This window comes from Nannobrachium achirus, assembly GCF_963921795.1.
Source record: "Nannobrachium achirus genome assembly, chromosome: 15".
NCBI classification, from domain to species: Eukaryota; Metazoa; Chordata; class Actinopteri; order Myctophiformes; family Myctophidae; genus Nannobrachium; species Nannobrachium achirus.
This window is the reverse complement of record NC_137822.1, coordinates 61,433,471-61,448,506: the sequence shown is the minus strand read 5'-3', so window position 1 is coordinate 61,448,506 and position 15,036 is coordinate 61,433,471. Positions and strand designations below refer to the sequence as shown.

The window sequence follows — 15,036 nt, the reverse complement described above, 5'->3', positions numbered from 1 at the left end:
AAAGTTAAATTCAGGCCCCCATAGACCACTGCAAATAACATAACAAACTGCACTAACCAGTGAAAGCAGAAAACAATTTATTTGCACTGATTGATACAGAAATGAAAAGTACATATATGTATTGGAGGAAAAAAAAATTGAGACAGACGGTAGATTAGTTAATTTAAAGTTGCACTACACTATGTAACTTTTTTGTGAATAAAATGTAATATTGCTTGAAATGTAACTACATCCATCTCTCAGTCCCTCCAAATTTCAACATCAGACACCTCTGCCAATGACCCAATGCAGTCCTCCTCTGTCACCTGAGATTAACTGTAGCTCGCTGCTGGATTTGACTGTTGCTGTGGTATCAGAGTAAATATTTTGAATCTTTCTTGAATACCAGTATTAACTCAATCTTTTAATCAATACCCCAACAGGTTAGGCCACCCTTAGATTATATGATCAACACACAATATAAGCAAAACATTATGGCTATACATTTCATAATGTTGCTTATAAAAATCTGAATTGTGCAGGTACATTTATTAAAGAAATGGCTTTTACAGAAATAGAAAAAGGCAAAAGCATTCAATGTACATACAGTATCAACGTTCCCAATTTAGTCTAAATCATCATTTCCATTTTTACACTGATAATCATCATAGTAAGAAGGCAGAATTAATTGTTATCACCTGACCGGACAAACAGTTGATAATTTCCATTCCATACTTTCTTTTACGGAATAAAACTAGTTAATTCCAGGAGCTCTCTCTGTCAGATTAGTGCAAGAGGTCTTTTTGGTGTGTGACCTCTTGCTGGGGTAGAGAGCCCAATGTGTCTTCTGAAGGGGACCTTGCGTTATTGTCCGAATTCGCTGCCCCAAAAGATACTTCTGCATTTCAAATGACCCTTCACCCAAGTAAGTGCCTTTCCAACTCTTCAATTTGATGTCTTGATGCAGGTCTAAAGCCACATATCCAATCGTCAATACAAGGAGGGACGTAACGAGGAATGTGTCTAGGTGCTACAGTGGTACGAGGAATGTGTCTGGGCACTACAGTGGTATGTGGAGTGACCTCCTGTGGTCTGGACTCCACATGGGTGATGATGTCCTGGACCCATTGCTGAGCTGGGTCAACACAGACTCTGGCACCATTCATCTTTGTCAAACTAGAACAGAGACAGAGAGAATAATTCTTTTTAATCTTTTGACGGATAACACAAGCATAATTGTAAATTGTGCATTTTTGTCAATGAATACTTCAACATCAATGAAAATGATTAAACAGAGCAAGTTGACCTCAGTTCAGGTCTTTTATACATTTTGTTGTGTCATTATTGGGTCACAAGGTGTATTCATAATGATGAATAGTTGATTTTACCATTGATTAGGTGTCTGAAATCACAATCTGATTGGTTCATGTAAATTCTTGGAATCAATAGCTGCGTATACATGACAGCATCATTCCAATCTGATCTAAATAAACCCGATTGAAGGTATTGGATCAAGTGTTTACATGGGGTGAGATCAATCATGATTGATTATCATTAATCATTAATCATTGATCAATAATGTCTGTCTGTCTGTCTGTCTGTCTGTCTGTCTGTCTGTCTGTCTGTCTGTCTGTCTGTCTGTCTGTCTGTTGTACCGTATGTTTGTAGCCATGAACATGTACTGCAGTGACAACAGACTCCACTATGACACATAAAGAAGACACACACTGTGTGTGTGTGGGCGTACGTGAGTGCATGGTCAGCTGAAGGGCGGTTTTATTGCCACACTGATCTAAATGTACCTGTACCGCAACTAACGCATGCACCTTTAACAGTTTAAAACGGAATACAGTTCAATTACCTTGTTTACCTTGAAAAACAACATTATCTATATTCTTGTCTCTTGTGTGACATCACTGCAATATGTTAATGTATGTACAGGACTGTATAATAAAATAGTAAGTATAACATAATACTCACACAACGCCCTCCCTATCACAGTGTGTATAATTGGTGCGTTGGAATGACGACACCCTCTTCTGAGGCAGGCGTTTGGTGTAAAACCCGAAGCAACACTCCTCATGGGGCTCTGAAGAATTTTGTCTAGGTGCTACAGTGGTATGTGGAGTGACCAACAGAACCTCCTGTGGTCTGGACTGCACATGGGAGATGATGTCCTGGACCCATTGCTGAGCTGGGTCAACACAGACTCTTCTACCATTCATCTGTGTCAAACTAGAACAGACAGAGACAGAGAGAATAATTAGTTCATTTTAATCTTTTGACGGATAACACGAGCATAATTGTAAATTGTGCATTTTTGTCAATGAATACTTAAACATCAATGAAAATTATTAATCAGAGCAAGTTGACCTCAGTTCAGGTCTTTTATACATTTTGTTGGGTCATTATTGGGTCACAAGGTGTATTCATAATGATGAATAGTTGATTTTACCATTGATTAGGTGTCTGAAATCACAATCTGATTGGTTCATGTAAATTCTTGGAATCAATGTCTGTCTGTCTGTCTGTCTGTCTGTCTGTCTGTCTGTCTGTCTGTCTGTCTGTCTGTCTGTCTGTCTGTCTGTCTGTTGTACCGTATGTTTGTAGCCATGAACATGTACTGCAGTAACAACAGACTACGCTATGAAACATAAGAAGACACACACTGTGTGTGTGTGGGCGTACGTGAGTGCATGGTCAGCTGAAGGGCGGTTTTATTGCCACACTGATCTAAATGTACCTGTACCGCAACTAACGCATGCACCTTTAACAGTTTAAAACGGAATACAGTTCAATTACCTTATTTACCTTGAAAAACAACATTATCTATATTCTTGTCTCTTGTGTGACATCACTGCAATTGAATGTGGGTTTACAATATGTTAATGTATGTACAGGACTGTGTAATAAAATAGTAAGTATAACATAATACTCACACAACGCCCTCCCTATCACAGTGTGTATAATTGGTGCGTTGGAATGACGCCACCCTCTCCTGAGGCAGGCGTTTGGTGTAAAACCCGAAGCAACACCCCTTATGGGGCACTGAAGAATTTTGTGCAGGCCTAGGTCCATACTCGCCTGTGAGAGCAAGACAGAGAGAAAAACGTCACCAGATATTAGATATTAGCTTCAGATCACAACACAATCCTACTAGTCGGGGGCCCCAGGGCAATAAAAGGACCGTTTGGTTCAGATTCTCGCAAATTCGCCAAATTTGGCACAGATGTTGTCCATAACATACTTAATCATTTTAAGATGGGTGCCAAGATGGGCACCCCATGGTACTGCCATATTGCGCAATCCAATTGGTGTCCCATTAACTTTACATTACAGGGAAAAAAATGCAAAAAAAGAATCTGCTTTAAGTAGCATATAACTGGTCAAACTAGGGGGTTTTCATGATTCTGAATCCATTGCAAACATCCGTTTTGCATTAAAAAAAAAAAAAAAAAAAAAAACATTCATTGGGCTAAAATAGCCACCACAAAAGTGTGAAAAGTGATGACTCATCACTTTTCATCACTAAACGATAGTCTTGTAGGGCAGTTTTTTAGCCCAAGGAATGATTTTTTGTGCAAAACAGATGCTTGCAATGGATTCAGAATCATGAGAAACCCCTAGTTTGACCAGTTATATGCTACTTAAAGCAGATTCTTTTTTTTGTTTGTTTTTTTTCCCTGTAATGTAAAGTTAATGGGACACCAATTTCATTGCGCAATATGGCAGTACCATGGGGTGCCCATCTTGGCACCCATCTTAAAATGATTAAGTATGTTATGGACAACATTTGTGCCAAATTTGGCGAATTTGCGAGAATCTGAACCAAAATATCCCTGGGGCCCCCGGCTATACTGGATGGCGGAACTTCACTCCCAGTCTCCCACTGGCCATGGAAACATTTCTAAATAAAAGGACTGTACGTTCCAAGACAAATGTGATATTCATACTTATATGCATGCCTAAATGTGATGGACGTACATTTCAAATGATATACAGGTACTGTAAATCAAAGGACCCCCTGCAGTATCACTTTTTCACTGACGAAAACTGATTAATAATAACTAACTAAAAACTAAGCTATCATAACTAAAACTACAGTAAAACTAAATATATTGACAATGTCATCAACAAATAAAAACTAGACTGTTTATGGGAAGGACTAGTGGAGAAGAGATCGCTGTGCCGCACTGACTGATTTTACACTTGGTTGCATGCTGAAAATAGCAGATCTACAGTACAAGCTCACAGTGTTGCACCGTGACTATATTTTGAGCATGTAGATCTGCTATTCTCAGACCGGAGCGCAACCAAATTACTTGACTTTTAGTTCTACTGGATTTCTTCTCCACTGGTCCCAACCTGGGTTTTTAGTCTAGTTTTTATTTGTTGACGAAATTGTCAGTACATTTAGTCTCAATTTCAGTCATCATAGCTTAGTTTTTATTTAGTTTTTATTTAGTTTCCGTCAGTGAAAAAAGGTAGTCGACAAACAGTCATAGTTTAGTCGTGGAAATCAACACCAAAACGTCTCTGGCTGTTGTGATGTGCTGTCATGTGACTGTCAACGGAGTGCACAACAAGAACATGTTGTCATTAAAAACATTGAAAACACCTTAAAAGAAAAGCAAGTATTCAACACTAACACAATCCCATTGTGGCAATGGCGTGCAGTGTAACAAAAACAAAAGTTTGATCGTTTGTCAAACTAAGACAGACGAGTTAATACTTACTGTCTTGTGCCAGGACGTCCAGAGACGAGAACAGCAGCATGCAGACCACTAGTATAACTGGTACCTTCTCCATCCCCAGAGTCGTCATCATTAATATGATTGTGGTTGTAGTCTTTTAGTCGATACTGTTTAATTTGTATCTACCGTGTCTATTTCACTATCTGGTAGTTTCAGTCTCTCTCTCTCTCTCTCTCTCTCTCTCTCTCAGTCTCTTTATATCTGTGCACAGGGGCGTGTTGAGAACATTTCCAGGGAAAAGATCCAGTATGGGACAAATTGTCAAGGCCTTGCAATCTCTCTTGTGCAGATGTATGCCAACTCAAAGTGAAAGTGATGTGTTCCCACTCAAAGTGAAAGTGTTGCACGACTAAGCAAAACAAAGGATTGTGTTTGCCCAGTACAAACAGTCTACAATCTAACTACAGTAAAGGATTGGCCACTGATCAACTCTGCTGGAGCAGTTGGGGGTTCAGTGCCTTGCTCAAGGGCACTACAACAGTGTGTGTTTTAGGGGTGAGTGCTGCCCATTCGGTTCCCTGGGGATCAAACTTTACTCTACTGTAAATTGTAGGCCATGCATATTGCTGCCCAAAAGTTAAATACATTAGAGACAAAAGATAAAAAATTGGGGACTGCCCCATAGGTCGAACTTCCGTTGGGTCGAACAGCGTCGGCAGGTTATATAGTAGGGAAATTAAGCGGCGCGTTTCTACTACGGCGATGCGAGGCGGGACAACGGCTGCTATGACGTAATCGCCGTTGCGGTCCAAACCGTTAAGCAAACAGCCGGTGGCGACGGAACCATACCTCACAACACCACCGCCTGGCGGTGGTAAAACGATGTGTGTGATAGAGGCTGGCCCGCTAGGCTAGGTCCCACCCTGTCCACTGACAGCTGTGGTTCTCATGGTGACGCGTCTATGCCACACGTGTCGAACATAAATACGGACAGAAACAAAGACAACACTCCATCGCGCATCAGCCTACTTGCTGAGACGGTGAAAAAGATGGCTGCTGATCGCATATACATGGTGTGTGTGTGTGTGTGTGTGTGTGTGTGTGTGTGTGTGTGTGTGTGTGTGTGTGTGTGTGTGTGTGTGTGTGTGTGTGTGCGTGCGTGCTTGCGTGCGTGTGCGTGCACGCTATGATGATGCCTGTGTCAGTGGCACACATAGCTCTGGTCCAGAGCATCAGCTTCCTCTGTCAGGCGGTGGGCTCTAAGACTAGACCAGGATTTCTGTACCCCTACGAGGGCTCAACTTCATTCAAAATAAACTAAACTACTTCACTAATCACCAAACCAAAGGTAGTTTTGCATTGTTGAAAGTCTATTCTCGGCGGTGGGAAACCTCTCAGCACCCCACCCACTCTGTAAAATACATTATTTTTGGCATGAAATAAAACGCATCCAACTCGACCGCCGCTTATTCCCGGGTTGTGTCTGCGGTGGTTCGAAGTGGGTGCGTTTTATTTCATGACAAAAATAATGTATTTTAAAGAGTGGGTTTGGTCCTGAGAGGTTGCCCACCGCGGAGAATAGACGTTCAACAACGTAAAGCGACCTTTGGTTAGGTGTGTAGCGAAGTAGTTTATTGTGACTGAAGTTGATGCCTCGTAGGGCTGAGAAATCCTGGTCTAGTCTTTGAATTGGCCGACTGAGCTAGATGGGGCACAGCTACATGCTGTGTGGAAAAAGTGTAGCCTATCTTACTTTCGCACAGTTTGTGGACTGTTCAGTGTTCACTGAATTCATTTAGCCCAGATAATAATTATAAATATAGCTGCAAGCAGCGATAAAGTGGCCAAGCCAGAAAAAGCAGGAAAGCAAAAAAAGCAGCAAGGGAAAGCAAGGGAAAAGTGGAAAAAGAAATCAAAGAAAAAACTAGAAGCAGTGCTCTTCCGAGCACTATAGGAAAAATACCTTAATAGTGAGAGTACCACCTTTTTTATGTAAACCTGACAGTGCTTAGCAAGTATCACCAATTTATTTTATGTTCGTATTGCTTTGATAATACAATAAGCATAGGTAGATCATGCTACGGGGGAACGTGTGTGTGTGTGTGTGTGTGTGTGTGTGTGTGTGTGTGTGTGTGTGTGTGTGTGTGTGTGTGTTTGTGTGTGTGTGTGTGTGAACAATGCATATCACCAGTAAATCTCCCTATTCGGGAGATAAGCGACCGTCAGGTCGCATACACAAACTTTAGAAGTGATTGGCTACTCCTGAAGTAGGAGGGAATATGGGAAATCCATGTTGATGACATGACGTACCGTTTTGCGTGTCTTTAGGGCAATATCTGTAGGAGTAGTGCTGAAAAATGTGTTTTGTAAAAATCAGCCTGATGGTGGCGCTAGAAGAGGGGCCTGTGAGAAAGTAGGGCGGAGGTTGTGATTTGCCATCCAATTTGTGTGATTTTAGGCCAAAATCTGTAGGAGCAGTGTTGAAAAATGCAGGGAAATGTAGTTTTCAGAATTTGTGTTGAACAAACTGTATGGGAGAATCTCCTCTCCTGAGATTTGACTCAGCAGTGCATAGTGCAAAAGCTCACAACGTCTTGCATTGTGAGCTTGTAGATCTGCTATTTTTACAATATTAATCTGTGGGACAGAGTCAAAATAAATGTAATGCCTCAACTCCTACATTCCAAGTATCATGGTAGCGACCTTCCATTTGTCAACAGATCTGAGCTTCGTGTATCTATTCGGCATCTCTTAACACAACTGGTGCCTCTTAATTTGAAGGTTGCTTGTTGCCTTGGTGCCGCGTCGTTTCCTCCGTCGGCCGCCGCTATTATTTTGAAGGGCTGGAAGGGGGTTGTTTTTGTTTTTTTGGATTATCACTTGACGGCAACGTCATCTAGTCACATGACAGTGTGAGCCAGGAAGAGAAACATGTCTGCGCCCTGCCTTGTGTATTGTTTACATTTAGATCTGGTGCAAAATGGCTCAAAATGGCTATTTTGTTTAAATGAAGTTTCTTTATGGGCCTCTCCATTGACTTAACATGGAGGAGCTTCACTTCGCGTGCACGCCCAACGTGCGTTTTAAACAAATCGCGGACATTACCGATGCGGCCGCGACCGGAGCGACATTAAGTAAGTATTAATACATTTACTGTAAATACAGTAAGATTGACGGTGAGCGCTGTCAACGGCGTCATGTAGTCACCGATTTGAATGACGGTGAGGATTGTCAACAGCAGCAGAACAGTTAAGGCAAGACCCAAATTCAGTGTGAATATTTTAACGCAAATAGGCCTATTTAATTTACTTATTGGGATCCCTGGAACAAAATAGTTTGAGATGGGGGTCTGCAGCCAAATACTTTTTTTTTCATAACTCACTTCATTGCAGGTCCAACTAACTACCTTGTCTGTTCCTGTGGCCTCCTTTAAATAGGAGTGGACTGTACCACAGGACACAGCTCCAATTAGCAACAATACTTCCACATACTTCCTTTAAATACTTCCAAAATAACCCATTGCCTAAAATTAACCTATACATGTACAGTATTTTCTGGACTATAAGGCGCACCTGACTATAAGGCGCACTGTCAATGAATGGTCTATTTTCAAACTGTTTTAATATATAAGGCACACCTGACTATAAGGCGCACATAATAGACGCTACCGTTGCGTTATGCATCCAACAGATGGAGCTGTGCTAAAGGGAATGTCAATGTCAATGAATGATCCATATATAAGGCGCACTGGATTATAAGACGCACTGTAGTTTTTTGAGAAAATTAAAGGCTTTTAAGTGCGCCTTATAGTCCGGAAAATACGGTACTAAAAATGCGTTACTATTATTATTATTACATCGTTTTTATTGGTTTTTAAATTTTACAGATAAACACATACAAGGTACAAACATATCACAAAAAAAGATGCGTTACTATTAAACAAATATAATTTGGGTGGAAACTCATTAACAATTTAAATAAACCCCCTCTCCTTCACAGCACTTGGCATGTTCCTATTACTCGAGGAACAGCCCACAGCAGTCCAGGAGAGACCCAGGAGAAGTGGCCACACCCATTATTACCCCAAAAAAACATGATACAAAAATCAATAACTTATATCTACTTTTCCACTTTCAGATGTGTCACTACTTCTCATAATCACAAAATATTTACAAATTCTCCAAATATTGGCCTGTAGGTGGTGCAGGGCCGGACTGGGGCACCACACAGTAGGCGGTGCAGGGCCGGACTGGGGCACCACACAGTAGGCGGTGCAGGGCCGGACTGGGGCACGGTCTGGACTGAGGCACCGGCCAGACTGGGTCACCACACAGTAGGCGGTGCAGGGCCGGACTGGGGCACGGTCTAGACTGGGGCACTGGCCAGACTGGGTCACCACACAGTAGGCGGTGCAGGGCCGGGCCAGGGGCCCCACACATTCAGGGCCTTTTTGGCCTGTAGGTGGTGTCAGGGACATGGGGGCACTTGGAGTGGTGGGCACCTGGACAACTGGGAACTAGGGACATGTGGACACCTAGACAACTGGGAAATAGGGGCAAGTGGGCACTTGGAAAGGTGGGCACCTGGACTACTGGGCACTTGGGAGATGTGGGCACTTGGAGAGGTGGACAACTGGGCACTAGGGATACGTGGGCAGCTGCACAACTGGGCAATAGGGGCATGTGGGCACTTGAAGAGGTGGGCACCTGGACAACTGGGCACTAGAGACATGTGGGCAACTAGACAACGGGAAAAGGGCATGTGGGCACTTGGAGAGGTGGGCACCTGGACAACAGGGTACTAGGGACATGTGGGCAAGTGTGCAAGGACTGACAGATACAGATCTCCATAGATGGCCATAATTTAGCTGTGAGTGCCTGCAAAGCCACAAACTTCTAGTTATTATTATTATTGTTGGTTCAGTGGGACAATAATGTTTGAAGTGTCGTCAATGGACACTTTTTTTTTAATGAGACGCGCCCAAATACGCACACACGCAAACAAGCACACACGCACATGCACGCACGCACGCACGCACGCACGCACACACACACACCCACACACTCTAACCCTAACTTAGAGGCGGTTGCAACTCAAAACTGTTAAAAACTACCAAGCATATCCTTAACTACCCTGGCCCTGACCTTTTTACTGTAAATGTTAATCTTGTTTTATGATGATAATTTTGCATAACACTGTATTTATTTGTCTGTCATTTTAATGTTTTTATGAATTGAGTACAAAAGGACCCCAATGTAAACAAGACATTGAACTTTATTGTGGTTTAACCCATTTACTGTAGACATGAGGATGGTTCTTGTTCCAGGGACCCCCCGAATCAAAGATTTGGGTTATAAAAGTTCTCTTGTACTCTTGCACTCTTGCACTACTGAGCTTGTAGATCTATGAACTATACTGTCCTGTACCTTTTCCTGTGCAAACTTCTATAATAAAGTATTCAAATCAACCAGTTGCTGTCATGCTGCTAGTGATGAAATGGAACAAATATTGACCCAAACATTTGCCTTCACCTCTGGACTTTGGGTAGACAACTCGCACACACACACACGCACACACACACGCGCGCACGTGTACGTGTGCGTGTGTGTGTGTGTGTGTGTGTGTGTGTGTGTGTGTGTGTGTACAAAGAGTATGTTTGTGTATCAAACATCATCACTTCTCAGCAATGATGATGTGCGCTACACAAACAAACACTTTGTACATAATATTCATTATTATGATTTGTTTTTTTATTTGACCAAAAATGTACTCTTTTTATACGACCTGCCCGGGGTGGTTAAACATGTCTTTATATTGAACACCTTTTAGCCTTAATGTCTGACTGTACCTTTGTTTAAATTTATAACTAATAAAGTATTGTGTTATCCTTTTAGTTAATGTCTGACTGTACCTCTGTTTACATTTATGACTAATAAAGTATTGTTTTATCCTTTTAGCCTTAATGTCTGACTGTACCTCTGTTTACATTTATGACTAATAAAGTATTGTGTTATCATTTTAGTCTTAATGTCTGACTGTACCACTGTTTACATTTATGACTAATAAAAATATTGTATTATCCTTTTTTGCCTTGATGTCTGACTGTACCTGTCAAGGACCCCCAAATTGACATGCATTCTGCAGACCCATACCTGAAAATATTTTCTGCCAGGGAAGATGTTTCAAGATTTAACAAAATGTTTCAAAAATATCTGATCTACAAGTTCAAAATGGGCTGTATTGGTATAATGTGTTGTGATCTTGTAGATCGGCTATTTTCAAACAAAAATAGGGTTAAAGTCGTAAAACTTTTCCTTGTTTTGCTGTGGACCCCCTGGAACTTCCTAAAGGACCACATGCGGGACCCCAGACCACCCTTTGGGTACCACTGCTCTAAATTGTAATTGCGCGCGTGTTGTTGTCTACCCAAAGTCCAGAGGTGAAAGCATGGAAAGGAGTCCAGTAAATGTTTGGGTCAATATTTGTTCCATTTCATCACTAGCAGCATGACAGCAACTGGTTGATTTGAATACTTTATTATAGAAGTTTGCACAGGAAAAAGTACAGGACAGTATAGTTCATAGATCTACAAGCTCACAGCGCGATAGATCTTCAAGCTCACAGTTAGGCACTGAGTGCTGCACTATGAGCCTGTAGATCTGCTATTTTTGGAAAATCCATCAGTTTTTTTTGCAAATCGCTGAATATATATGTATTTAAAGAGAACTTTTATAACCCAAATCTTTGATTCGGGGGGTCCCTGGAACAAGAACCATCCTCATGTCTACAGTAAATGGGTTAAACCACAAGAAAGCTCAATGTCTTGTTGGGGACCTTTTCTACTCAATTCATAAAAAAAACATTAAAATGACAGACAAATTAACACAGTGCTATGCAAAATTATCATCACTAGAAGCTTGGCCGGCGACATGGCGACATGGCCAACTCGGGAACAATCTAAATTCCCCGCCCTTTAACCCCATTATACCTGTTGTCATAGGATCTGTTTTGACCATCTGTTTGCGTGTATCCATTTATGCCCATATATGGAGATATCGGTCTGTCTACGTCCATTTTATGCCCATATATGGAGATCTATGTGAATGCCCTACCCTTTAACGGCTATTATGTTGTCATAAGCGCCGTTTTGACAATATGTTTGCCTGTGTCCATTTATGCCCATATATGAACATCAGAACACATCATACTGATGACATTCAATACGTAACCATGGCATTTTTTGTTGACTCATGTGGCGTACATGATGTCAGAGCCTTTTATGAAGCAACTGTTTGCCTGTGTCCATTTATGCCCATATATGGAGTTATCTGTCTGCCTGCGTCCATTTTATGCCCATATATGGAGATCTCTGTAGGACCCGTTTTGACCATCTGTTTGCCTGTGTCCATTTATGCTATGGAGATATATGTATCTGTCTGCATCCATTTTATGCCCATATATGGAGATCTCTGTATCTGTTTGTGTCCCTTTATGCCCATTATGGAGATCTCTGTATCTGCCTGTGCCTCCGACTGTGTTGCAGACACAGTGCTGGTTCCCCCTTTAATGCAAACCCCATTATACCTGTTGTCATAGGACCCGTTTTGACCATCTGTTTCCCTTTGTCCATTTATGCCCATATATGGAGATTCCCATATATGGAGATATCTGTCTGTATGCGTCCATTTTATGCCCATATGGAGACCTCTGTATCTGTCTGTCTGTGTCCCTTTTATGCCCATATATGGAGATCTCTGCCATCTCTAGTCGGGGACCGGCCTAATCGGGAACAATGTAAATAGGGAATGAATGCCCCACCCTTTAACGCAAACCCGATTTATCTGTTTCCATGTGTCCATTTATGCCCATATATGGAGATATATTTCTGTCTGCCTCCATTTTATGCCCATATACTGTATGGATATCTCTGTATCTGTCTGTCTTCATCTTGAGCAATAATACGCAGCCTGCTTGCTTTGCCACCCATGGGGAATGATGCCCCTCCGGTTGTTAAGCGATCTCTGTAGAGTGCAAAGTACAGGAGTGATGTCAGAATGAGTCATCAGAAGTGATGTCAGAATGCCCATATGGAGATATATGTCTATCTGTGTCCATTTTATACCCATATAGATCTCTGTATCTGTCTGTATGTGTTATTTTATGCCCATATATGAATATCTCTGTAGTTTTTTGTTTGTTTCTTCTTTAAGCAGAATACGCAGATGTCAGCAGATAGATCTGTGACATCAGAACACGTCATACTGATGACATTCAATACGTAACCATGGCATTTTTTGTTGACTCATGTGGCGTACGTGAGTCTTTTATGAAGTGATGTCACAATGAGTCAGCGATTGCGCCGATTTCCGCCGGAACAGCCTGATGTCAACAATCAGATTCCGAACGTTTCGCACCGTTTCGCGAAAAGCGTGCATCGGGTCTGGTCGAGGCCCAGCATTTTTTATTTTATTTTTTGTTTTTTGTTTTAATGTATTATGCAATGCAAATATATTTACAGAAATGTACCCATTACAGAAAGTGTGCGTCAGGTTTGACTACTGGTTAACAGTCGTGTTGCAGAACATATAAGGTAACTTAATGCTGTTGTGTGTGAGTCTTACTGACACATTATTAGTGGCAGATTACCTACTGCAGAAAGGAAGAAACAAACTGTGGTATCAAATAAGATTGATATCATGGTAACCCAAGCCTATGTTCCTGAGTAGACATTATAATTACCCCAAACATGTTTGAAAGTGTAATATCCCTTTAAAGGACAATTATTTTTTTTAAACAAAGTTGTTATGGTACATTATTGTCTAATTTATTGTCTAGTCTTTGCAATCGAATTATTAATCTGGCATTGTATATATTCGAGACAATTTTATGATTTTGTACAACTTTTACCAGACTACCGTGCTAAAAGCTATCTTGCATACCTATAATAAATTGATTATTTGCATTTTTGCATTTAAAGAAAAGTATCACAGAGTTATCATTATCAACTAGGGGAATATTCCCTGATTTGGGTTTACTTCTCTCAATAGTAAAACAAAGATTTGTGCATCAATTGAAGAGAGACAGCCGCTGATCGGACTGTCCGCCTCCGGACGGAGCAAGCGGACACGGGCGGGACTGAGCGGGAGCTGATGTGTGAACGGGAGCTGATGTGTGAGGACGGGCTGTGAGCGTGAGCGGGAGCAGATGTGTGAGGATGGGCTGTGAACGTGATCGGGAGCAGATGTGTGCGGATGGGCGGGCACATATTTAAGTAATGTAGCAGACATTAAACATGGTGTTTATATACATTGATTACTATAGGGTTCATAATCAGTGTGCTATGGTAGCAGCAGGTGTAGGTTCGTTAGATACCAGACGAGTACCTTACGCTGCAGGCTTAAATACATTTCTAAGAATGGGTCATTTGTGACTAGGGATGGAGCCCTAAACAAGGGTAGCTCGATAACCCGATAACAGATTCATTGAGTACCCGATATCAATAAGCTTTGGGCTTATCAAGCTTGTTATCGAGCATAGCGGCCCATGATGTCATGTTTTAACAATCAAGACAAGAGACATTATTACAGTACTATCCATAATATAAACCATTTAACACTTATTGCACACTAATGAATAATTGTTTTAATGATATTTGTTACACTTGTCAGTTGTCATCTTCATAGATTGTGGTCAGCAACAAACTCAGTCACAGCAACTGGCCAATAAAAAAAAGATACCAGTTATGTTCTGAATTTGTCGTCTCATATCTTTCCACAAAATATTAGGGCTTGATAAAAGCCCGGCTCGATAAGCAGGATAGATAAGGTGCTCTAAATAATTAACGAGCACCATCCCAAGTTGTGACAGTTAGAAATGGGGACAGACCTGTCACCTGTTAGACAGAGGCCTACTGGGGACGATCGTATGATCGTAGTTTTACCTCGCGACAATGTACAGAGCTTTTCTCTAGACCTCACACTTACACTGCAGAAGACGAAGCAGGAATGACTGTGAGAGGATTAATACTGGGGGTTGATTTTTTTTCCCCTCACTTTCCATTCTTTCTGTAACCCTTCTCAAATTTTTCTTTCTTTGGTTTATTCAACTTCTTTCTTCAATGTCAGTAGGCCTATCCGTACAGTCATAAATTATATTAAAAAAAGATGTATAGCATTTTGTTACTACAGAAGAAGCATATCGTCACTGTCGGGCAGAAACCTTGTATCTCCAAGTTTCAAATTTGTAATTTTTTTCGCTAAGCAAAGCCCGGCTTCATCATACAAGGCCGTCGCACAAAAGCAGTGAAAACGCGGTGCGAGGCGTTGTGTGCTTGCAGATCTGCTGTTTTCACTAGTTTAAATCA

General features: G+C 41.4%; 1 long non-coding RNA gene across 1 annotated transcript; it reads right to left on the bottom strand.

The window, feature by feature from the left end:
- Window positions 1–285: 285 nt before the first annotated feature.
- On the bottom strand, window positions 286–4,848 carry LOC308298939. Its single transcript, XR_013962745.1, has 4 exons — window positions 4,716–4,848; window positions 2,919–3,063; window positions 1,960–2,214; window positions 286–1,155 (listed from the first exon to the last, which is right to left on the bottom strand). It is a non-coding gene; the product is annotated as an uncharacterized lncRNA (long non-coding RNA).
- Between the last annotated feature and the right edge of the window lie 10,188 nt (window positions 4,849–15,036).